The 24,000-nt window shown below is 42.9% G+C and overlaps 1 protein-coding gene across 8 annotated transcripts in view; it reads right to left on the bottom strand.

The window, feature by feature from the left end:
- Window positions 1–24,000, bottom strand: part of LOC143033284 (uncharacterized) — a 411,149-nt gene that overhangs the window by 121,267 nt on the left and 265,882 nt on the right. The gene's annotated exons all lie outside the window — the stretch shown is intronic.

The following is a 24,000-nucleotide window of genomic DNA, read 5'->3' as shown; positions in this document are numbered from 1 at the left end:
GTCATTTCGAATTAGTCTTTCCAGACGTGTCGTTTTCAAGGCGAAACGAGTTAAATCGAGTTAATCCTCAATTAATCTTTTAAATATATTTTCAAGGCCGACAGGAAGTGAGCCATCTTTTCACCACGGTGAGGTTGTTTTGAGATAGTTTTCCCTCATTCTGCTTGCAGATATCTATATTGAAGGTTTTTGATTAAAATATATTTATTTAGCTTGGTCAGGGGAGGATCTAGAGCAGTTAGTGAAAGGGCTTGCTTAGATATATGATGGGAGAGTAAATGTGTGTAAAAATATGGTGTAAAGATGTAAAAGGAATGAGTTAAGCTTTAAAGGAGAGAGGTTAGAAGTGGATATTTTTAAGTATTTAAGGTCACATGTGGCAGGGAACGGAGGTAAACTGTTGAGCGAGCAGAGCTGGGCGCGTTCCCGGACAGGTAGTGCGTTAGTAACGCAGTAACGCAAGTGCCCAGCTCTTGTTATTTCATGTTTCAGAATAGGGAACATTTATGTTGTAGTTTAAGTATCATCTTATTGAGAATAATCGTAAGAAGTAAATACTTCTCCATTTAATTTTTTTCATCAAATTCATTCTAAAGGAAATTAAAATCGGTAACGCACTACCTGTTCGGCGGTAACGCGTCCCAGCTCTAAGTGAGGGATGCAAACTGATGTCTTGGGAGATTGAAAAATGTGTAACATGCTTGTGACTGTGCCTTCAACACTACGTTGAGAGGAGACTTGGAATTGGAGAGAGTAAGAAAGGAGATGAAGTGTCTGTGTCTGAGGGTTACAAGGCTGGATGGAGTGAGAAATGAGGAGGTGAGGAGGAGATCGAGGGTGGAAAGGGACCTGGCAAATAGGGCTGATGAAAGATTGTTGGGATGGTTTGGGCACATGGAAAGAATGAGTGAAGGAAGATTAGCAAAAAGACTGAGAGAGAGAGAGAGAGAGAGAGAGAGAGAGAGAGAGAGAGAGAGAGAGAGAGAGAGAGAGAGAGAGAGAAGACTGACATGGACACCTGGCCACTCAGTCTGACCTTTTCCATGATTAACTTCCCCACTTCTCCTTCCTCCTCCTCCTCCTCTTCCTCCTACTCCCACTGTCTCTTGATCGTCTTCCCTTCTTTCCATCAAGATGCCTCCATCCTTCTTTCCTCACGTCAACAAACTTAGGTTGAGAAATCGGATTATTTCATGGGTAGAGAGGAAACATCACTTCCAAGAAATATAACCAATGATAACGAATATAAAATAAGCTCGCGCACACGCACACACACCGTATTACTCATATAATTACTGTATTGTATTACTGTCAGTGTATCACTGCTGTTTCAATAAACCTATTATCATTATTATTATTATTATTATTATTATTATTATTATTATTATTATTACCGATACAATGACAAGTATATACAATAGAAATGTCCGTACGCGCGCGTGTGTATGATTCACCATTGTCTTGGATCACGTATTGGACACGTGATCGACAGCTATTACTCTCCAGGATGACAGCTTAGAACTCTTATATATGTCACAATCTATGGGTAATGCTGTGACCTTACGGTGTGTGTGTTTATATATATATATATATATATATATATATATATATATATATATATATATATATATAAATATGTGTGTGTGTGTGTGTGTGTGTGTGTGTGTGTGTGTGTGTGTGTGTGTGTGTGTGTGCGCGCGCGCGGGGAGGGGCATATCAAACTGGGCACGTGCCTCTTTGTTTACATTCAAGATGATATGGGGGCGGGGCGCTTGATCTAGAGCCCCGCCCCAAAATCCCTCACTCCTTCGGGAGGGCACGGAGGACGAGGAGGAGCGCTGGGAAGGGGGCGGAGGGAGGAGGACAAGGAGGAGGAGGAGAACGAGGAAGAGAAGAGGAGAAAGAGGAAGAGAAAACAAGGCAAAATAGAAGGAAATTAACAAGAAAAAATTGAAAAAAATATATAAAAAAAGAGCAAAAAGAACTGGAGAGAGAGGAGAGAGGAGAAAGAAAATGAGAAGAATGACAAGAAGGGGAAGACAATATGGAGGAAGACGAGGATGCGGATGACAAGGATGAAGAGGAGGAAGACGAGGATGAGGAGGAAAAAAACAAAGAGAAGGAAGGATAGGTTGAGGAGGACGAGGATGTGGAAGAGGATGATGAATACGAGGATGATGAAAACGACAAGAACTGCAATGTCATTCAGAAGGGACAAAATAGACTAGGTGCATTTCGACAACATAACCTGAACGGAGTTCATTATTGCCAAAAGATTTTTGGCTAAGTCCAACCTAGTAAAAAATAAATACATAAATAAAAAAAAAATAAAAAAAATAACGAAGAACTGTAATCTTGCCTGGACAATAAATTTGGCGAAATCAAATTTGCCAAATAATTTGGCGAAGTGCAATTTGGCGAAATGGGAAGACACCCGCCAGGGGGCACTGCGGTCACGCCAACGCAGAGGTTCAACAGGTGTTCACGCTCCCCAGAAACACCTGCGCCCGGCTCGCCTTCCCTCCACCTCCATAAACCTCGAGCCCTCCATATACCTCCACATAAGTTCTTATGCAATCAGTATCTCCTCCCAGTGACCTCCATTTGGAGGGTTCCAGGACAAAGAAATGCCCTCCACAAGATTAGGGAAAATGCATACGTAGATACATGCATACCTACATACATAGTGTGTGTGTGTGTGTGTGTGTGTGTGTGTGCTTGAGCGATATGTACACACAGACACACACACAAGCATGTACACACAGGAGCGTCCTTCTAGCATTTTTTTCCTAATATCCTTCACCTATTATTTTTTTTTTTATTATTTCTTCACCTTCCCTATTTGTTTTTTCCACTTCATCCCAATCTTCCTTTATTCCCGTTTTCTCATATCTCCATCTCTGTTATCTTCCCATTCTTCTACGTTTATCATCCCTCAGTCCGTTTTCTAATATCTTCACAACTCTTCCGTACCCGTTGCTCCTGTTTCCTTTACTTCACCTGCCGTCAGGCAATTTTATTCACCCAATGGATTAAAACCCTTTGAGCCACTTATTTATACATTTCATTCTGGCTATCGTTAATTGATCTGGGCTCAAAAGTCATCTAATAAATCAATCAATCAATAAAGTTCAATAAATCATGCGATACTTCAAATTGCAGGACAAAAAAAAAAAATAATAATCTACATATTTTTGTTTATTCTGTTATCTTTACATCATTCTCTTCCTTCTTCCTTCTCCTCCTCCTCCCCACCTTGCAACACCCCGACTAGGATTAGTTGCAACGCTTCCCTATAAGGAGACTTGCAAGGCTCCCACTGATCCCTCCCTCCTCCCTAACACACCCACAGGGCACACACACATGTACACACACACGTACACAAACACACACACGTACACACACGGTCATACATGAGCTCTGAGCTCTCTTCCGGGAGGGAAATACCTGTCGATCACGAGTCCAACACGTGATCCAAGACCATGGTGAATCACACACGTACACGCGTACACATACACACTCACTCACACACACACATACACAAACACATATACATAAAATCGAAGCAGATGTACGTATCATGTGTGCATGTATGCATCCATGCGTGTGCATACGCCTCAGTAGCCTAAAGATATACGTACATGTGTACATACGTACATGTGCACACAGCACAGTCAATGCACACCATACGCGTACCATGTGTGCATGCATGCAAACACCCATGCATACGAGTACATGCATACGCTCTCTCTCTCTCTTTCTCTCTCTCTCTCCCTTTCTCTCTCTCTTTCTCTCTCTCTCAACACTAGTCCTTCTATACACAGACCCACTTTATACATTTCGTTCTGTCTATGGACTCCATACAATTTTATTCAGCCGAAAAAGTGCTGAATCACGATGGACAGCGGTCCCATTCAAGACCCGTGGTCTCTTCAGCTGAATAAAATAGTCTGCACTTAGCCAGAATAAAATACAAAAAGACTGCCATCTGGGAACCTTGTATGGCATCCTGTAATCATTTTGTAATGGTTGAGGGACGGCGTCAGCGTGTGTGTAATTACCTAGCTGTATCTTATGGGAAGGGGAGCTACGCTCGTGGTGTCCCGTCTCTGTATCTCGCAGTGTCTAAATTGTTTTTAAATTCGTGTATGGTTTTTGCACACACTACTTTTTCGTCCAGTTTGTTCCATAAAACCACCACTCTGTGGGGAAAGATGTTCTTTTTCAGGTCTCTTCTATAGCTGTCCTTTCTGAGCTTCCATGTCCCCTTGTATTTCTCGTATTCCAATTTAGTAAGTCTTCTCTACCAATGGCTTCCATACCTCTCTCTCTCTCTCTCTCTCTGTGTGTGTGTGTGTGTGTGTGTGTGTGTGTGTGTGTGTGTGTGTGTGTGTGTGTGTTTGTTTGTGTGAGATTTAAAACCTTCGACACAAGGGTAAGGACGCTGCTGTCGCCATGATAGGAGGGCAAGAAATAAAAAAATAAATAAATAAAAAATAAATAAATAAATAAACAAATAAGAAAACAATAATAAAATTATCATAAGAATGTTACAATAACAACAATATTAAGACAATAATGATGATAATGGTTGTAGCAAAAGAACAGTAACAATAAAGTAAAAACAAATAAATAAAATATAGAATAAATCAATAAATATAATAATAAATAAATAAATAATAGTAACGTAACTTACGTAATACATTCGATATATTCATAAGACACCTGTCAGACCACCTGTTTAGTTTCTTCCTACTCCCCATCAGAGACTAGCGGCACCCCTACACCTCAGAGTCACGTAACACTTATTACTGAAACATAGCTTAAATATAAATAAAAATATTAATAATAATAATAATAATAAATAAATTAATGTCACCATGGACAGAAGCGCTGGATCCTTCTGACAAAATAAAACGTCAAGACACGTTTAACCTGTTCAAGATTTTATTTGGATAAAAATAAAAGGTCTTCTTTAAAGGGTATGTAGCGTAACACATCACGTCATAGATCACGTGATGTGATTGGGCGGATCCTTAGCGTGACGATCAAACGGCACACTATGATAAGAGAGAGAGAGAGAGAGAGAGAGAGAGAGAGAGAGAGAGAGAGAGAGAGAGAGAGAGAGAGAGAGAGAGAGAGAGAGAGAGAGAGAGAGAGACAGACGCACACACAGATACACACATACATTGTGGGTGTGCATGTGTGTGCATTAAAATATTCATCAAGGCTGACTGAAAGAATACGGTAATATCTACACTGAAGAGAAAATAAAATAAAATACGATAAAATAAATATACCAAAGGCTTTTCCCCCCTTACAAGGGAGGTGAAAAAAAAAAAAAAAAAAAAAAAGTACTCCCACCCATTCCATTCCCAACATACTCCACTCCCGACAAAACAAAATAAAAATTCTATGCACATAATATTGGCAAGCACCCTCATTACCACCACAGCGGTCAACCACAACAACAGGAACCGTCAACAGGTGATTCTTGTCTGACGCGTACAATAACAAAGTTACTCGGTCTATGCGTCCTTGCACTGCCGTCACATCTGCATAACAAGCGGCCGTTTGGTCCATGCCATGCATACGCCATACATAAGTCCTTGTCGCTTATCGCTTACCCTTCTTCCCCCTTATATGGGGGGGTTGCCGAATCCAAACATAAAACCATAACAAAAGACTGGCACACTATTCTTAGATAATCACCCAAGTGGAGTTTTTAACCACGCCCCCTATATTGTGATAATCCTTATGTGCATTTGCAAATTCCCATTCACATCTTTTATGTTTATCTTCTCTCTCTCTCTCTCTCTCTCTCTCTCTCTCTCTCTCTCTCTCACACACACACACACACACACACACACACATCACCTATATACAAGCTCTGAACTCTCATCCGGGAAGGTAATAGCTATCGATCACGAGTGCAACACATGACCCAAGACAGTGGCGAATCACAACTCGTATTCCGTTTTCTGTATATAAAACAGTATATGGTACGCTTTTGTGTGTGTGTGTGTATGTGTATAAGTGTGTGTGCGCGCGCGCGCGCATCTAAGGGTAGTTTTCATTACATGGATAAAAGCAGGTTCATATTAAAAAAAAAATATATATATATATATATATATACACATATATATATATAAATATATATACATATATATACATACATAAATACATACATATACACACACACACACACACACACACACACACACACACACAAGTACACAAAATATAATTCATATTTCAGCTTCCTCTAAAAACAAAATAAAATAAAATAAAATTTAAAAGATTAGATAAAATAGGTAAGTAAATTCATCAATAGATACTCACCAAATGCCTCTCTTATGACATTCTATTGTCCACAAGAGTATTTAGGTAATTAGTAATTGCTTGGAGTTACCAAATACTTAAATACTCCACAACATTCTCCCTGGTAGCATTACACGACTTGACGTCATCGAACGACGAAATGACGTCATCGAAAGACGTGACGTCACCTACGCGACGATACGAGGTCACTGGACGTCAACAATACGTCTTCAATCTCACAACGTAACTAAACGTCACCCTAAGATGTTCAGCTCTATATGACCAATCCTCCAGATGACGGGAGGATGCACGAGGAGGAGGAGGAGGAGGAGGAGGAGGAGGAGGAGGAGGAGGAGGAGGGGGAGGAGAAGGAGGAAGAGGAGGAGGAGTGCGTCAAGGGAATACGTGGGAGGACAGTCGCCCACTCGCCTCCGCCATAGGGGGAGTAAAGAGTACTCCAAGATCCCCCCATCCCCCCACACTCCCTAATCTTTGTACAGATAATCTTTTCCTGGTTCAATCAAAACATCTTACTTCGATAGTACAATTATTCTTATATAAAATATCACATAAATATACATACATATACACAAACATACATATATACCTATACATATAATGTCAGGTTGAGAAAATATATAGGGTAAAGTGTGATATCTAGCCTACCGTAAATATATATATATATATATATATATATATATATATATATATATATATAATATATATATATAATATATATATATATATATATATATATATATATATATATATATATACACATTTATTCTTGGGCTCGGTCCTGAGATTAGGTACCGGCCCCTCAGGGCTCAACCTCAGGATGAGGTGAGGATATCAATGAGCTCCCACACGTCCCGCTGCAGAATCACCATGTTCAAATCTATTCATTGAGCGAAGGTTAGAGAACAAAAAGTTAGCCTACCTTCTGAGTAGGAAAGAACAGATGTAATACATAGAGAAAAGAAAAGATGAAGAGAAAGATTGGTAGACTACAAACCAATGACTCAGCAAAACAAATAACAACAACAACAACCCTCCCCCACTCCCCCACGCCCCCCCACAGTTCAAGTGAACCTACTGGCACCCATCCACCCTCAACCCCACCAACTCAACCCATACCCACTTTGGGGCATTTCCGTTCCTACGGAAGGCCTTCCAAATCCCGATCGCGTCTACTCTCTCCTCTCAGCAAGGGCGGCGTCTGGCCACAGCAAGGGCGGCGGTGTTGCCATACCGTGGGCGGACGATTCTTCGACGGGGTTCGCGCCGATCCTTATCCGCCCCGGGTGTGTGTGGGCGAGAAGCCTCGCGATAAACAGAAAACGGGTTTCTGTGCTCGAGGGTTGCCCACGCCACCGTGCAGGGATCGGGACTTCCTCCTCCTCCTCCGCCCCTTTGTTACCGGCGGGGTGATTTAAATCGCCTGACGGCATTTGAGAGCGGACTGGGCCATAAGGGATGGATGGGGCTGGGAAGAGATGGCCTACTGACCCTCTCTCACAACTAAATATTATTTTTTCATTTAATTCACTTATTTCTTCCTAAGGACATGAATGATATCACCTGCCTGCAGCCGGGGGTGAGGTGGGGGCCTGGGATGCCTCAGAGATGAATAGAAGCGCCTCAAGGCGTAAGACACAAGACGAGGCAACGTGGAACTGCGAGGGATGCAAGCGGGAAAGTGGAGGAAGAGGAAAAACTGTAATATTCTCTCTGAACCCTTCACACGATCGTCTCCGACTCCCACGTAGCAATGAGAGAGGAGAGGAAGGCGATGAGGAAAGGAGGGGTTGATGGAGGGAAGGACGAAGGGAGGAGGAGGAGGAGAGGGAAGAAGGGAAGACAGGGAGGAAAAAGAAGGAAGGAGGGAGGGAGGAAGAGGATAAATGGGGAGAAAGAGAAGAGGGAGGAGGAGGAGGAGGAGGAGAGGGAAGAAGGGAAGACGGGAGGGGAAGGAGGAGGAAAAGGAAGGAAGGAAGGAGGGAGGGGAGAAGAGGAGAAATGGAGGCAAAGAGAAGAGGGAGTAGGAGGGAGTCAGAGAAGAACAGAGTGGGAAAGAGTGGGAGTGGAAGGAGAGTAGGAGTGGGGGAGAGTGGGAGTGGGAGAGAATGGGAATGGGAGTGGAGGGAGAGGAGTGGAGGAGAGTGGGAGTGGAGGGAGAGTAGAAGTGGGAGAGAATGGGAGCGGGGGAGAGTGGGAGTGGAGGAGAGTGGGAGAGAATGGGATTGGGGGAGAGTAGAAGTGAGGAAGAAGGAGTAGGAGAGTGTGGGGGAAGGGAGATGGGAGTAGATTAACTTGTAGAGAACTAGTGATAGTCGACTATGTGGAAGATCCAGGGCCACAGTTAGGATAGTACTAGTAATCACCCTCTAGTATTACTTGTATTTCTACTATCGAGGATACCTAGAGAGAGAGAGAGAGAGAGAGAGAGAGAGAGAGAGAGAGAGAGAGAGAGAGAGAGAGAGAGAGAGAGAGAGAGAGAGAGAGAGAGAGAGAGAAGGGGGACTGATGTGGGAAAGGGGCGTGTCTAATAGGGTAACTAACTTATTAGATCCTTCTAACACAATCTAGACCGAGCCAGTACACCCGTCACCTGTTCAAGAACTTGCATGACGTCACTGAGGGTGATAAAAGGATTCGAACTCGGATCTGTAGGACACCAGCCGAGATGGAGGGGGGAGGGGGAGAAGAGCCATCTCTACTATCACCACCACTACCACAACCACCACCACCATCACATGGATGAGCGACAGAATACAAAGCACCAACAAACAGTGCTATTGTCCAACAACAACAACAACAACAACAACACCTAGCCCCGCCTAATTGCTCCGCCCACTTGTCCACGCCCACGGGGTCATAAAAAGTACCTCTAGGGATCACAGGGGCGGACGAGGGCTCTGCTCTGCATATACATATATGTTCATATATATATATATATATATATATATATATATATATATATATATACATACGTGTGTGGGTGTGTATACATGTATAAACATACATATATACCGTATATGTGTATATATATATATATATATATATATATATATATATATATATGTAATATCAGTCTCTATATAACTTGTCAGGTCCTCCATAGCTCCTCTGACATGTGCAATCCATCTTTCCAGACGGAGTGGTGGTTCCCGGACATTATATATATTTCATATAAAAATAAGTACATAAATAAAATGTTAACAGAATAAATACGGGGAGGGGCGTGTGTAAATACACACAATGAATAAATGAATAAATAAATGTGATCATATATACTGGGGGATCTAGAAGGAGTAACCAGTATCCACGGGGTAAGGACCCCCCACCCGGTGGCCAAGGGGTGAATCCAGAAGGCTCCGGAAGGCTCCAGAAGGCCCCCAAAGAGGCCAGAATTACACATAAGCCCTGGAAAGTCCTAGAATGCTTCAAATGTTCTGGAAGGACCAGTAAGGGTCAAGAAAGCCCCGGAAGGCCCCAAAGAGCACGAAAGGTTCCGTAAGGCGCCAGAAGGTCTAGTAGGGCCCCATAAGGCGCAAGTAAGCCCCAAAAGTCCACAAAGGCCTTGGAAGGCCCTGGAAGGCTTCAACGGTCTTGGAAGGCCTGTGAAGCCTAAAGGGCCCTGTAAGGCCTTGGAAGGCCCTGGTCGACTTCAAAGGACTTGGGAGGCCTGTAAAGCTCAAAGGGAACCGTAAGGCCTTGGAAGGCACAGGAAGGCCTCGTAAGGCCCCAGAAGGCCCACGAATGCCCCCAAGCCTGGTCCAAAGCGAGCAATGACGTCACCCAGGCTTACTAAGCAAGAGCGACCGTCGACCTTGCGAGGCTCACAGCTTCAACACAGCGACGCACTTGAATGATTTTATTCAGGTTACCGTCATCCCCGCCCCTGTCCTTAACTTCCCTCGGGGGGTCTTGGGGGCGGGGTCTCGATCGACCGGGCCCCCGTTCACGCGAAGGGGCATAGGTCAAAGGCTAAATAGAATCAGCTGGCGCGGTTTCGAATCGTGTGAAGGGCGTCAACTGATTGCATGGGGCCTCGGGCAGAGTCGGACTCCTTCATCGATGCTGATGACGTGCGCTATGCTAACTTCTGGCTCCATGCTCCCTTCCCATGCTCCCTGTCTCCTCTAAGCTTATTTTCCATGCTCCCTGTCCCTTTTATGCGCAATCCACATGCTCCCTGTACCTTCTATGCTCACTTCCTATGCTGAGTAATTTTTATGCTCCCCCGTCCCTTTTATGCTTACTTCCCATGCTCCTCGTCCCTTCTATGCTCAATTCACATGCTTCCTGTACTGCTCACTCCCTATGCTGACTAATTTTTATGGCCCCTGTACATTCTATGCTCATTTACTAAGGTTCCTGTCCCTTTTATGCTCCCTGTTCCTTCTATGCTCACTCCCTATGCTCCCTGAGCGTCATATAACGCCTTATGCCCACCATATTCTTGGGATTTGATTTTAGGCTTATCTAATGCTCCTTTAATGGTTCACTAATTTCACGCTCAGTATATGCTCCTTGTTGACATCTCATGCTCCCAAAGTTCTATGGGACTGTATTCACTAATGCTAAGGATTTCATCCCGTTCTTATAATGTTCTTTCAAGATTTTTTTTCTATTCATAACATTATGCTCAATGAAATGCTCCATGTTCTGTTTTTATGCTCCCAGATTATATATTCATTGTACAGTATATTCTATGTAATTTCATATTCATACGTTAATTCCGCTGGATACTATGGAACACTCCAGTCCAAGTGGATAGAAGCGTTGGTAAAATACAGCCTACACAACCCTGTGTAGCCATTTCACTCTAGCTGACGGTCGCCAGGCGATTTTATTCATCCAAGCGCAGGACCTCGTGAGGAGCGCTTACAACCCGTGACGTCACGTTGACTCTAATGCGGTGCACTGCTTAACACACGTGGTCGTCGACGCATGCGCAGAAAGGTGCTCTTATTACGCCATCTAAACAAAGAGGCCGTTATACGGAACCCATTTTCTTTCAATGGCTCTGCTTATCAGAAAATGGGGTGAGGGCGTCGCCACACACACACACACACACACACACACACACATGCTAACACAGGTTTACTGGTGTAGTAGCATTGAGCTTGCCTACTAACCTGTCTCAAGTTCGATCCCAGCCCAGAGTAGAAAAGCATCACAGCAAACTGGAACCCCGCTCTGATGGGCAAGGAGTTTGTGTGTATATGTGCGTGAGTGTGCGCGCGCACGTGTGTGTGTGTGTGTGTGTGTGTGCGCGCGTGTGGTCACAGCATTACCCATAGATCCATATATGAGCTCCGAGCTCTCATCCTGGAGGATAACCGCTGTCAATCATAAATCCAGCACGTGATCCTAAACCATGTGGAATCACAAACACACACACACTAATCCTGCCACTAACCTCCATCTGACCTCTGAACCTGGTCCACCTCCACATGGAGTCTCTTCCACAATCCACCTCCACATCTCTCACTCCACCTTAAACACCTTAACACTAGTGTGGACGCTCAGTTCAAGTTCCTTCTAGGTTTTGTCAAATGTAAACAAAGCATCCCGTTTTCTGTTCTGCGATGAATTACGTTTTATTTATTTATTTATTTATTGTTACCAGATATCAGGAACGGATTTCCACCAGGGGACTTTACACATGTGTATAACTGCCGGCAGGCGATTTTATTCATCTGAAAGTTCATACACACACATACAGTATATGTACATATATATACACATGTGTGTGTGTTCATATACATACATGTACATATATACACGCACTCACATCACTCACAGCCTGGTTTTGTTCTCAAAGAACTGTTCTGCAGAACAACAAGGATCATTCTTATGTGACCCTATTGCCCTGACCGCCTCCCACGCATGCAACACCCCTAATCCTCTCTTTACTTCTCCACGAAAACAAAACACTATTCCACATGCACGTCCCAATTTGGTCTAGTTCCCGATTTTTTTATATATTTTTTTATTCTATCTATTCATTAATTTATTTTTGGCTACTCCGAAGATGTTAACTGCTATGTTAAATATCCTATCATGTGTTATATTTGTAAATCTCATTATATCTATCATTTGTTTATTTTTGTGGGAATGCTTTCAACCCATTTTCATTTCCCATTTTCAATGAATACGTCCTTTCCATCTCCCACCCCTCACCGGCTTTCGTCAGATCACGCGCGGCAGCATCGTCATATCGTCTACATAACAATTCCCTTCAACCGTCTTTCCTTGGTCAATTCAAATAACTTTTTTTTTTCCTCAATTTCTCGTCCCTATTATTTCTTTTGTCCTATTCCTCCTCTTTCATGCAAACACTCCTTTCCTTTGGAGTGCTTGGGTTGGAAGAAGAAGAAGGAAGTTCCAAATATGTCGAACTCTGACGACACACCCACATACTGCCGCGTCAAAATAAATAAATAAAATAAAAATAAATAAAAACAATAAAAATAAAAACAATAAATGATAAATAAATGAATAAAACAAAAGAATAAATAGAATAAATAGAAAAAAAAGGAAAAACAAAAATCGACAGATAAATAAGATTAAGCGAAGGAAGTTATCCTGAATAAATTGACCAGGTTGAGTACGACCACAACAAAACCAACAACCTTGCAACGACGACTTGAACAAAGACGCACAAGAAGTAGGAAATTACGATTTCGTTTGCAACAGAGACTCGAAGTGTAAAGTACCATCAGCCTCGAGGAAATCAACGAACGAACTGTTCTCTTCAATGATTGTGATTATTTTTCTATTATTTTTTCTTTGGGGTGTGGGCTGAGGGGAGAGGTTAAGAGGGGAGATTGAGAATGGGAAAGAGGACGAAGAGGGAGGAAGAGAGGGAGGGAGAAGGAGAAGGAGGAGGAGGAGGAGGAGGGAGGTAGGGGAGACGGAGGAAGGGAGGACGAAGAGGAAGGGAGGGAGGGAGGACATGGAGGAAGGGAGGAAGGAGGGAGGAAGGAGGGAAGAAAAGGGGAAGAGGTGGAAGGGAACAAGAAGAGGAAAAGAGGAGCGATGAGGAGGAGGAGGAAGAGAAAGGGGAGGAGGAAGAGAAAGGGGAGGAGGAAAAGAAGGGGGGAGGAATTATAGGAGGAGTAGAAGGAGGGAGGAACGCTTAGAAAGAAGAGGGAGAGGGAGAAAAAGAAGAGGAGGCGGGATGAGGAAGAGGAGCGAGGAGGAAAGAGGAGGAGAGGTCGAAGTTGATGAGAGGAGCGCGGCTTGTGGATGCGATGGTTCCCAAAGAGTCCTGTTTGGCAGAAGCGAGCGAGCGAGAAAGGGGAGGAGGGTCCACCAATATTTGGTAAAGAAGGGCGGTGGGGAAGTGGGGGGAGGTGGGGAGGTGGAGAAATCAGGAGGAAGACCACTGGATGGCGAAGAATGTAAATAAATAAATAAGTAAATAAATCAAAATAATAAATAAAATAAATGATTACTTGAAATACGGCCAACACAGACAGAAGACAATATATATATATATATATATATATATATATATATATATATATATACACATATATATACATATATATACATACATATATATATATATACATATATATATACATACATATATATACTATATATATATATATATATATATATATATATATATATAAACGAAAAAATGAAAAGAGGAGAAAGACGAAATGAAGGAAGATAAGGACAGGAAGAACGAAAGAGAAAGGAAAGAGAAACTACAAAAGTAAATAAATAAATAAGTAAATAAAACGCTGAAAGAGGTAAGGCAGAAAGGAATAATCAAAGAAAAAGAAAGGATAAAAAGTTAACTTGAGAGAAAACAGAGAGAGAGAGAGAAATTTCAAGCTATGACTAAGATGCCCTCGGGCAACCCGCTTGTGTCAGTCGGACTCCCTCGCGCGCGCGCACGCACACACGCAAGGCTTATTTGGATAAGGAAGAAGACGGAGGACAAGGGGAAGGGAAGGAAAGGGAGGAAGGACGGAAGGAGGAGAAGGCAAGAAAATATAGGGAGGAAAGAGGAGAGGAGAGGAGGCAAGGGAGGAAAAGGAGGTGAAAGAGGAAGAGGAAATAGAAGAGAAGAGAGGAAGAGGAGAAGGGAAAATGAGAAAATTAGTAAAGGGAAGAGGAGGAAGAGGTGGAATAGAAGAGGAGGGGGAGGAGGAGAAGGAGGAGGAAGAGGAGGAGGAAGAGAGTGAAGATGAGTAGGAGAGAGAGAACCTAAAGGAGAGAGAGAAAGAGAAGAAACTCTGTGCACATATGAGAGGAGCAGTGATGGTGATAGTAGAGTGCTGGTGATAGTGACGGTGATAGTGCTGGTGATAGTAGTGTTGGTGATAGTGACGGTGATAGTAGAGTGCTGTTGATAGTGATGATGACGATGGTAACTGATGATATTAGTAATGGTGACAGTAATGAAGTCGGTGGTGATAGTGATAGTAGTGATAGTGATTTCTGTCACCTTAGAATAAGGCAAAGATTGTGATAAATGCGAGTTAATGATAGTAATCCGCACCATCTGACTGGTGTTAAGCATCCTTGCAACACGAAAAATAACACCACTAAATGTGACGACACAAGAATGTCGTGGGTGATTCACCATGGTCTTGGATCACGTGTTGGACTCGTGATTGACAGCTATTTCCCTCCCGGAAGAGCTCAGAGCTCATCTATGCTGTGACCTTACAACGCACACACACCCAACTCCTCGCCCACGAGGGTTTGAGTAACGACTCGCAGCGCAGGGATACTGTAATTATTTCTACCCTGGCCGGGATTCGAACCTGGACCGCCGTGGTGGCGACCGCAGACGCTACCACTGCGCCATGCGAATGTGCGTGCGTGCGTGCGTGTGTGTGTGTGTGTGTGTGTGTGTGTGTGTGTGTGTGTGTGTGTGTGTGTGTGTGTGTGTGTGTGTGTGTGTGTGCGTGTAAGCGCAAACCTGGTACATCTCGACCCTCTTCTTGTCGAGGCCTAAGGACTTTGGGAGAATCGGTTTTACCAGGAATGGTCCTATCAGCTGATAGCTTTATTTGTCACCTTAAGTGCAGGAGAGCCCAGCTGGTGTCCTTATGGGCCTTTCGTTCAAATGTGGAACTTTAACCCACCTCGTTCTCCCCCCTTATCCCCCTCCCTCCCCCCTTACCCCCGTCCTTCTCCACCTTACCTCCCTCCCTCCCCCCTTTACCCCGTCCCTCTCCCACCCCCATTACCCCTCTCCCTCCCCTTACCCCCCTCGCTCTCCCCCTTACCTCCCTCCCTCTCCCCCTTACCACCCTCCCTCTCCCCCTTACCACCCTCCCCTTTACCCCGTCCCTCTCCCACCCTCCTTACCCCCTCCCTCCCTCTCCCCCTTACCAACCCACCCTCCCTCTCCCACTTACCACCTTTTTCCCTCCCTCTTCCCCTTACCGTCTCTCTCTCTCTCTGTGTCTCGCTGCTTAGAGATAATTCCCTTCGACTGAATAAAATCGCCCGACGGCAAAGGTTTAGCCATCATAGTGTTGTTGTCATGGACTTCTTGACCAGCGCTTCTCTCCACTCAGGCAATCTCGTGGCGCCGTTGTCTTGTCATATTTCATATGTTGGTTTAATTTGTCTAATAATTATTATGACTCTGTTTCCAAGGGCAATAATGGGTAATAGTAACTGCATTACCCTTGGAAATGGACGAGTCAATATGGACGATTTGCGAGAAAAAAAAAAAAAAAAAAAAAAAAAAATAAATATATATATATATATATATATATATATATATATATATATGTATATATATAATATATATATATGATATATATATATATATATATATATATATATATATATATATATATATATATATATCACCAATAAAAATACAATTAAAACAAAATAAAATATAATAAAGTAAAGGAATAAATAAGACCAATACAAACTCAACGTCAAAGAAGAAAAAAAAAGTGAGTCTGAACTTTGAACTCCGACGGTACATAAGGAGGAGGTGTGACTAAAAGCATGAGCGCAAAAGGTGCTTTAGGTGCCCCCACCTCCAGGCGAGGGGGGAGGGGGGCCCTCGGCGGCTGGGGGGACGGGAGAAGGGGGGGGGGTTGGATCCTTCCTTATCCGCGTACGCCCTGGATATCTCTTCAAACAATCTCTATCACCCCATTCTCTCTCTCTCCCTTTACCCCTCTCTCTTTTTCCGTTTATCCTGTCTCTCTCTCTTCCCTTTACCCTTTCTCTCTCTCTCTCTCTCTCTCTCTCTCTCTCTCTCCCTTTACCCTTCTCTCTCCCTTCATCCCCCTCTCCCTCCCCTTTACCCTCTCTCTCTTCTCCTTTACCGTCTCTCTCTCCCTTTACCCCCTCTCTCCCCCCTTTACTCTCTCTCTCTCTTTACTCTCTCTTTACCTCTCTCTCCTATTTCCATCCGTTACTCAACGTATCTTTTTCTTTTAATCCCACTCTTTTTATCTCTCTCTACCCTTGTCTCTCTTTCTCTATCCCCCTTCTTCCTCTCCCTCTCAATCTTCCTCCCACTCTACTTTTCTCTCTCTCTATCCCTTTCTCGTATCCCCCTTTTTTTCCTTCTCAATCTTCTTCCCCCCCTCTCTCTCTCTCTCTCTCTCGATCCCTTTCTTTCTGTTCCTCTCAATCTTCTTCCCACTCTACTTCTCCCTCTCTCTCTCTCTCTCTCTCTCTCTCTCTCTCTCTCTCTCTCTCTATCCCTTTCTGTTCCTCTCAATCTTCTCCCCACTCTACCCCTCTCTCTATTTCTCTCCCTTTCCCAAATCTCCCCACTCTCTCTCTCCCTCCGCCTTTCTCCCTCTCACTACCTCTCCCCTTCCCAACCCCATCCCTTTCCCCCTATCCTCTCCCCTCTTTCTCACTTTAATTTAACCTTTGCAGCACATGGCCACACAAGTCCTCAACCTTTAGGGTGTCTCCCTCTACCTCCTCTTTTTGCCTCCCCCTTCCCCCCTTCCCCCCCTTTACGCCCACGTCCCCTTCCACCCTTCCCTCTATGGCCCGCTCTGCCCTGAGCACCTGGGGACTGAAATTCGTTACGCGCACCTGCTGCCAAGCCAGTTGGAACAAGGTCATTGGTAAAGGTCAGTGGGCAAGGTCAATGATGAAGGTCAAGTAGGAATATGGTCATGTGGGATCAAGGTCAAATGGCGTCAAGTGGGCAAGGTCAATTATCAAGGATAAACGATCAAGGTCAAATAGGCGTTGTAAAAATAAATATACAAATAAATGACTAAATAATAACCAAATAAATCAAATAAGTACAATAAATATATAAGTAAAACAATAAATTTTCACCACATAACATAAGCCACATTGACAAAGTCGGGTTGGTATGTGCTCTTCCTTACTATTGTAATTTTCAATTTCAAAAATAATATATTCAGTATCTAATATTTTTGCACCAATATCAATATATTTTGTCGTTTATCTTTTATTGTCCTTCACTATACGTATATCCCACTGGATACACAAAAGATGACCAAACGGCTGGCGGGTCAAAACGGAAATAACGGTCAAAACGGAAATAACGGTAATAACGGAAATAACCGCCATAACTGTTTTTAACGAACTCGCGGGAGGGAAACTTTTCGGTCGTTTCTGTGGACGTTGAGCAGCTGACGACGCCGCACCGGTCACGCGAACGTGCTCGGCCACTGCGGGCTCGGGGTGTCCTCTAACAAGCGTTAAACCTGCGAATCAGTACTGCAGGTCACAAATAAAGAACATACGTGGTTTTAGAAGTTGTCTTCTTCTGTTCTTCATCATGTTCTTTCGTGAACAGTTGTCTATGAACATTACAATACCTATTTTTTTATTCATTCACTTATCTATTTATCTATTTCTTTATGGTATAGCGAATGTATTTGTCTATTTTTCAATAGCGGTATATATATATATATATATATATATATATATATATATATATATATATATATATATATATATATATATATTGTTGTGTTAATTTTAAGTGGCTGAAAAACCGCAGACCCACAGTAGGTCACAACGGTCCTCTGGGTCTTTGTTGTCAAACTAATAATAATAATAATAATAAAATAAAATAAATAAATATCCAAGTTGAGACTTAAGAACCCCAATCTAGACTATTCAATATCCTAATTGTGATGATTATATATCCGAAACCAGACTTAAAATATCCCATTCGAGATTGTTCAATATCCGAAAAGACAAATCGCTCAAATGAGATTCAAACACCCCAATTGTGAAAGCTGAATATCCCAAAATAAAACAAATATCCCCATCGAAAAGGAGAGACAACTAAATATCCCAAACGAGTCGGTTCAATGTCCCAAACACATCCAAATTAAGATCTAAATGCCCCTAATTTTGTTAAGGCAATTTCATTTAGACGAAAAATACCCCAAACTCTACAAAGATTTAGCGGCCCAGCATTATAAATAAATAAATAACAAATAAATAAAGTAAAAACACAATGTGTACATGGTATCTGAATTAAGTCACTTCAGGGCAGTTTCAGAAAGCTGAAACTTCAGCCGAGACCACCCTGACCTGACATGACCTGACTAACGATCTCTCTCTCTCTCTCTCTCTCTCTCTCTCTCTCTTTGCTAACTTACTAGATTTTATTCAAGCGATTTTATTCAATTGTGAGAGGAGTGGAGGGGAGGGGAGGGGAGGGAATGATGTTCTTGAACTCCTATGATGAGATGTGGTTCCTAACTTACACGTCCAGATGGCGTGGCGAGGGGGGGAGGGAGTGTGTGGGGTTGAGGGGACAAAGCACTCTGAGCCCAATTATCTCGTTGAGGTCATCGTGGCACTTGCCCCCTGGCACTCATGAGTGCCATTTATAAATTATGCGACCTCCCCCCCCCCCCACTCAAAAAAAAAAAAAAAAAAAAAAAAAGGACATTAAAATAATCAAATAAATCGTATTTTCCCTTGTTCGTGCAACGTCACTGACAGCTGTTTTGTATGTTGCAATCCCGCTTTTATTTTTAACTGTTATGTCATGTGATTTCACGCGGCGTCAGGTCGTCACATGGCGTCACGTCAGCGTCACATGACACGTCAACATGGTGTCACGTCAATATCATATGACTCGTCACGAGGCGTCACGTCAACATCACACAACACGTCACGTGGCGTTACGTCATCACATGACACATCACGAGCGTCACGTGAGCATCACATGGCACGTCACGAGGCGTCACGTCAGCGTCACATGACACGTCACGTGGCGTCATCACATGACGTTGCAAGGCGTCACGTCACCGTCACATGACACGTCACGTGGCGTCACGGTCTCAGGTGTGACATTCACGTTGACATTATTCCAAGGGGGAAGAAGGGGAGAAGGGGGAAAGGATGGGACGGGGTGAGCAGGTCCGTGATGTTTACTATTTGATGACTGCAACTCGGCGCATTCGCGTCTTGCATGACAGAAGCCTCTGATCGATCAGTGTGGCATTCCACTTTTGTCCTCTGGTTTTTACGGAAGACTGAACACATGACGTCTACAGAGAGACAAAGAGAGCGAGACAAAGAGAGAAAGAGGGAGAGAGAGGGAAGGAAGGGGAGATGAGAGAGAAAAAAAGAGGGGAAGAAGGAGGGAGGGAAAGAGAGGGGGAGGAAGAGAGAAAACTTTACAATGCTATACGTCCTGTTACATTTTCTCTCTATATATACAGTCCACAAAAGGTGACGCTAGTGATAGTAACGGTAACGATAACAGTTGCCTAATGGTAACAATGACAGTATCAGTAATAAAAATGGACGGAGTTCATCTACCATTAGAAACATGAGCTACCTACGTCTTCCTTAACATATTGTATTCTGGCTAATGCCGCCAGACGATTTTATTCAACCGAAGGGGAGAGAGGGGTCATTAGCTCAGATCGTTCCGTATACAATTATTATTATTATCATTATTATCATTATTATTATTATTATCATTACTATTTGTTAATTTTCAAAGATTCTGAGAGAACAGAGATGAGAGAGAGAAAAGAGAGAAGAGAGAGAAGAGATAGAGGGAAAAGAGAGAAAAGAGAGAGAGTAATGAGCCTCAAATGGCAACACATGGAAGTGTTGCCATATGAGTGAGTCCTGGTTTTCCCTTAGAGTGAGGCTGCAGTTTCTAGTTTAATCCCCTCTCCTATCGAAGGCATCACACACACACATACATACACACACATACACACACGCGAAAATACACACACACACGTACATCCACACATACACGCACACATATATATACACGCACACATATACATACACATAGATGAACTAAAAAGCCTTACATCAATCAAGAAATAGACTAAATTAGAATAATAAATAAAATCAAGTGAATAAAAATATATATAATAAATAAAATGAGCAAATAAACAACAAAATACAACGACAAAAGAAAAAAATAACAAGTAATCAAAGCGATAATTGATTAAAATACACGAACTGAAATAAAAATTAAATAAAACGAGTGTCAAGACGCCAAACGGTCAAAATTTATCAACATCTTTTTTGTCAAACCCTGTCTACCCCTAAGCATCTTAATACGAGATAGAGAGAGAGAGAGAGAGAGAGAGAGAGAGAGAGAGAGAGAGAGAGATGTAGTTACAGATGAATACTAACGACAGCGCCATTTTCTTTTTATTTTATTTTATTTTTCCTCCGTTATGACGTCATCTCGCCAGGCCCACACTTCTTTGTTGTGGTTGCCTACACGTGTTGCTTGGCGCTTTTTCATCTTCCCTTTTTTATTTTATTTAATTCTTGATTTATTATCCAATCTACTTTATCTCCTTTTTATCTGATTCTATTTCACTTTTTGTTCTTCATTTGTTATCTTAATTTTATTTCAATCTACTTTATCTCCTTTTTATCTGATCTTATTTTAGTTTTTAGTTTCTATTTTTGGAAATATATTCATTTCCATACCCTCCTCAGTGTTCCATTATCTTCATTTACCAATTTATTTCGTTTTTTTTTTCCTTTTCTTTTTTTCATAATCCTTCTTCATTCGAGTCATGTCACACCCGTGACGTCATCCGCCCGTGACGTCATCCAACCGTTCCCCAAACACGTCATCACCCTTTCGCGGACCCTCGGCCTGAGAGCCTTCCCAACCGACCGGGACCCCCACGGGTTCACTGATGAGCTACGTAACAAAATCACCCGTCGGCTCCTGAATCATCTGTACAGTGCGCCAATGCAGGGACGCGGTTGAGGTAAATGATGTCATGGTAAAAATAGAAAAAAATAGATAAATAAATTAAATACAATATATAAATTGATACGTCCTTCCTGACCTGAAAAATATGCTCTAAGTAAACAACTAAATAAATAAGTATATACATAAATTAAAAAAAAATAAATAAATAAAGATAAAAAACATATAAAGGAATAAAAATAAAAATAAAATAATATATAGATAAATAAATAAAAATAGCTAAAAATATATACAGACAATAAACAAATAAATAAATAAAAAATAAATAAAACACTACGTCCATATCTACTGACGTGCGACGTTACTTTGGAGTGCGACTGTACTCCCAATGTTGCAAGTCTGTGTACACTGAGCCCCAACTCCCATTGACAACACACGCCTTCTTCACCGCGGCGGTTGGGGGAGAATTAGCCAGAAACTCGAGACGAGGGCGATGAAGGCGGATGCTCATCCTCAAGGAGGACCTGGAGAGGGACCTCGAGGACGACCTGGGGGATCTCAAGGACGACCTCGAGGTGTCGAGGGGTATCTCAAGTAAGGTTTGAAAAACGTCAACAATATCGAGGACGACCTCCAGTAGGATGTGAGGACCTCGAGGACGATCTCGAATATCTCTGACCTGAAGGAGGACCTCGAGGACGACGTCGAGGACGATTTCGAGGCCGACCTTAAGGAGCTCATGCAGGACCTGAAGACTTTCAAGACCTCTAGGACGACGTCGAGGACGATTTCAAAGCCGACCTTAAGGATGAGGAACTCATGCAGGACCTGAACACTTTCGAGACCTCGAGGACTTCGAGGACGACCTCAAGGACAAGGTCGAAGTGTCGAGAGGAGCACAAGGAAGGTAGTAGCCACGAGAGGATTCTAAGGGAGTCGGGTCAAGTGTGTTGGAAAGGGTGACGATGGCTGGGCGTGCCTACAATGGTGGCAAAGGGAGAGGGAGGGGGAGGTGTTGTCACGGGTGTTAACAGGTGCCAGTAACTAGTTTCGGTAGCAGGCTAGTTTGGCTTGTTAGTTGCTACCTGAGGGGCTAGTTTGATTTTGTCCCAAGAGCTAGTTAGGTTTTCCTAGTTAGGAGATAGTTATGTGCTGCCAATGGGACTAGTTTAGCGTTGGCTAGTTAAGCCTCACCTTTATGGCTAGTTAGGCGTTGGCTCAGACTAGTTTAACTTGTGACTTTATATAAATTATGTGATACGAGTTGAGAATTAGTGAGTATTCTGACAACCGTAAGGGATTGTGACAACAATGTGTATTTTGACACCATCGAGGGTTGGTGGCAGTGGTGGTGAAAATATATGGTGGATATGGTGGCAGAAATGAAGATTATGGTGATGAAGGTGGTGGCAGCCGTCGCTGGGGTGGTGGTTGTGGTGTTGGTGATATTGGCACTGCTGGTGGTAATGGTGATAGTAGTGATGGTAGTGTTAGTCGTGGTAATAGTGATGGTAATGGTATTGGTAGTGACGTTAGTGGTATGGGATGGTAGTGATTCTCATGGTGATATTAATAGTACTGATGGTGTTGGTAGAATGTAGTAGCAGATGGTAGTGGTAGTGACGGAAGTGGTATGGGGTGGTAGTAATTCTCATTGTAATATTAATAGTACTAGTGGTGGTGTTGGTAGAATGTAGTGGTAGATGGTGGTGGTGGTAATGATGGTAGTGTTATTGGTAGTGAAAATAGTGGTATGGGATGGTAGCGATTCTCATGGTGATATTAATAGTACTGATGGTGGTGCTGGTAGAATGTAGTGGTAGTAGTGGTAGTGACGGAAGTGGTATGGGGTGGTAGTAATTCTCATGGTGATATTAATAGTACTGATGGTAGTGTTGGTAGAATGTAGTGATAGATGGTAGTGGTGGTAGTAGTGATGGTAGTGGTAGTGACGGAAGTGGTATGGGATGGTAGTGATTCTCATGGTGATACTAATAGTACTGATGGTAGTGTTGGTAGAATGTAGTGGTAGATGGTGGTGGTGGTAGCAGTGATGGTAGTGGTAGTGACGGAAGTGGTATGGGATGGTAGTGTTTCTCACGGTGATATTGACAGTACTGATGGTGTTGGTAGAATGTAGTGGTAGATGGTAGTGGTGGTAGTAGTGATGGTAGTGGTAGTGGTGACGTCGTTAGTGTTTTGGGATTGTAGTTATTCTCATGATGATATTAATAGTACTGATGGTATTGTTGGTAGGATGTAGTGGTAGATGGTAGTGGTGGTAGTAGTGATGGTAGTGGTAGTGGTGGTGGTAGTGGTACTGGTGACGTTAGTGGTATGGGATGGTAGTGATTCTCATGGTGACATTGATAGTACTGATGGTAGTGTTGGTACAATGTAGTGGTAGATGGTGGTGGTGGTAGTAGTGATTGTAGTGATATTGGTAGTGAAAATAGTGGTATGGGATGGTAGTGATTCTCCTGGTGACGTTAATAGTTCTGATG

The sequence above is a fragment of the Oratosquilla oratoria genome, chromosome 15, assembly GCF_046742065.1.
Source record: "Oratosquilla oratoria isolate Oo_2021 chromosome 15, ASM4674206v1, whole genome shotgun sequence".
In the NCBI taxonomy this organism is placed as follows: Eukaryota; Metazoa; Arthropoda; class Malacostraca; order Stomatopoda; family Squillidae; genus Oratosquilla; species Oratosquilla oratoria.
Note: the sequence above shows the minus strand (reverse complement) of the source record. Positions and strands in the feature narration are given on the sequence as shown.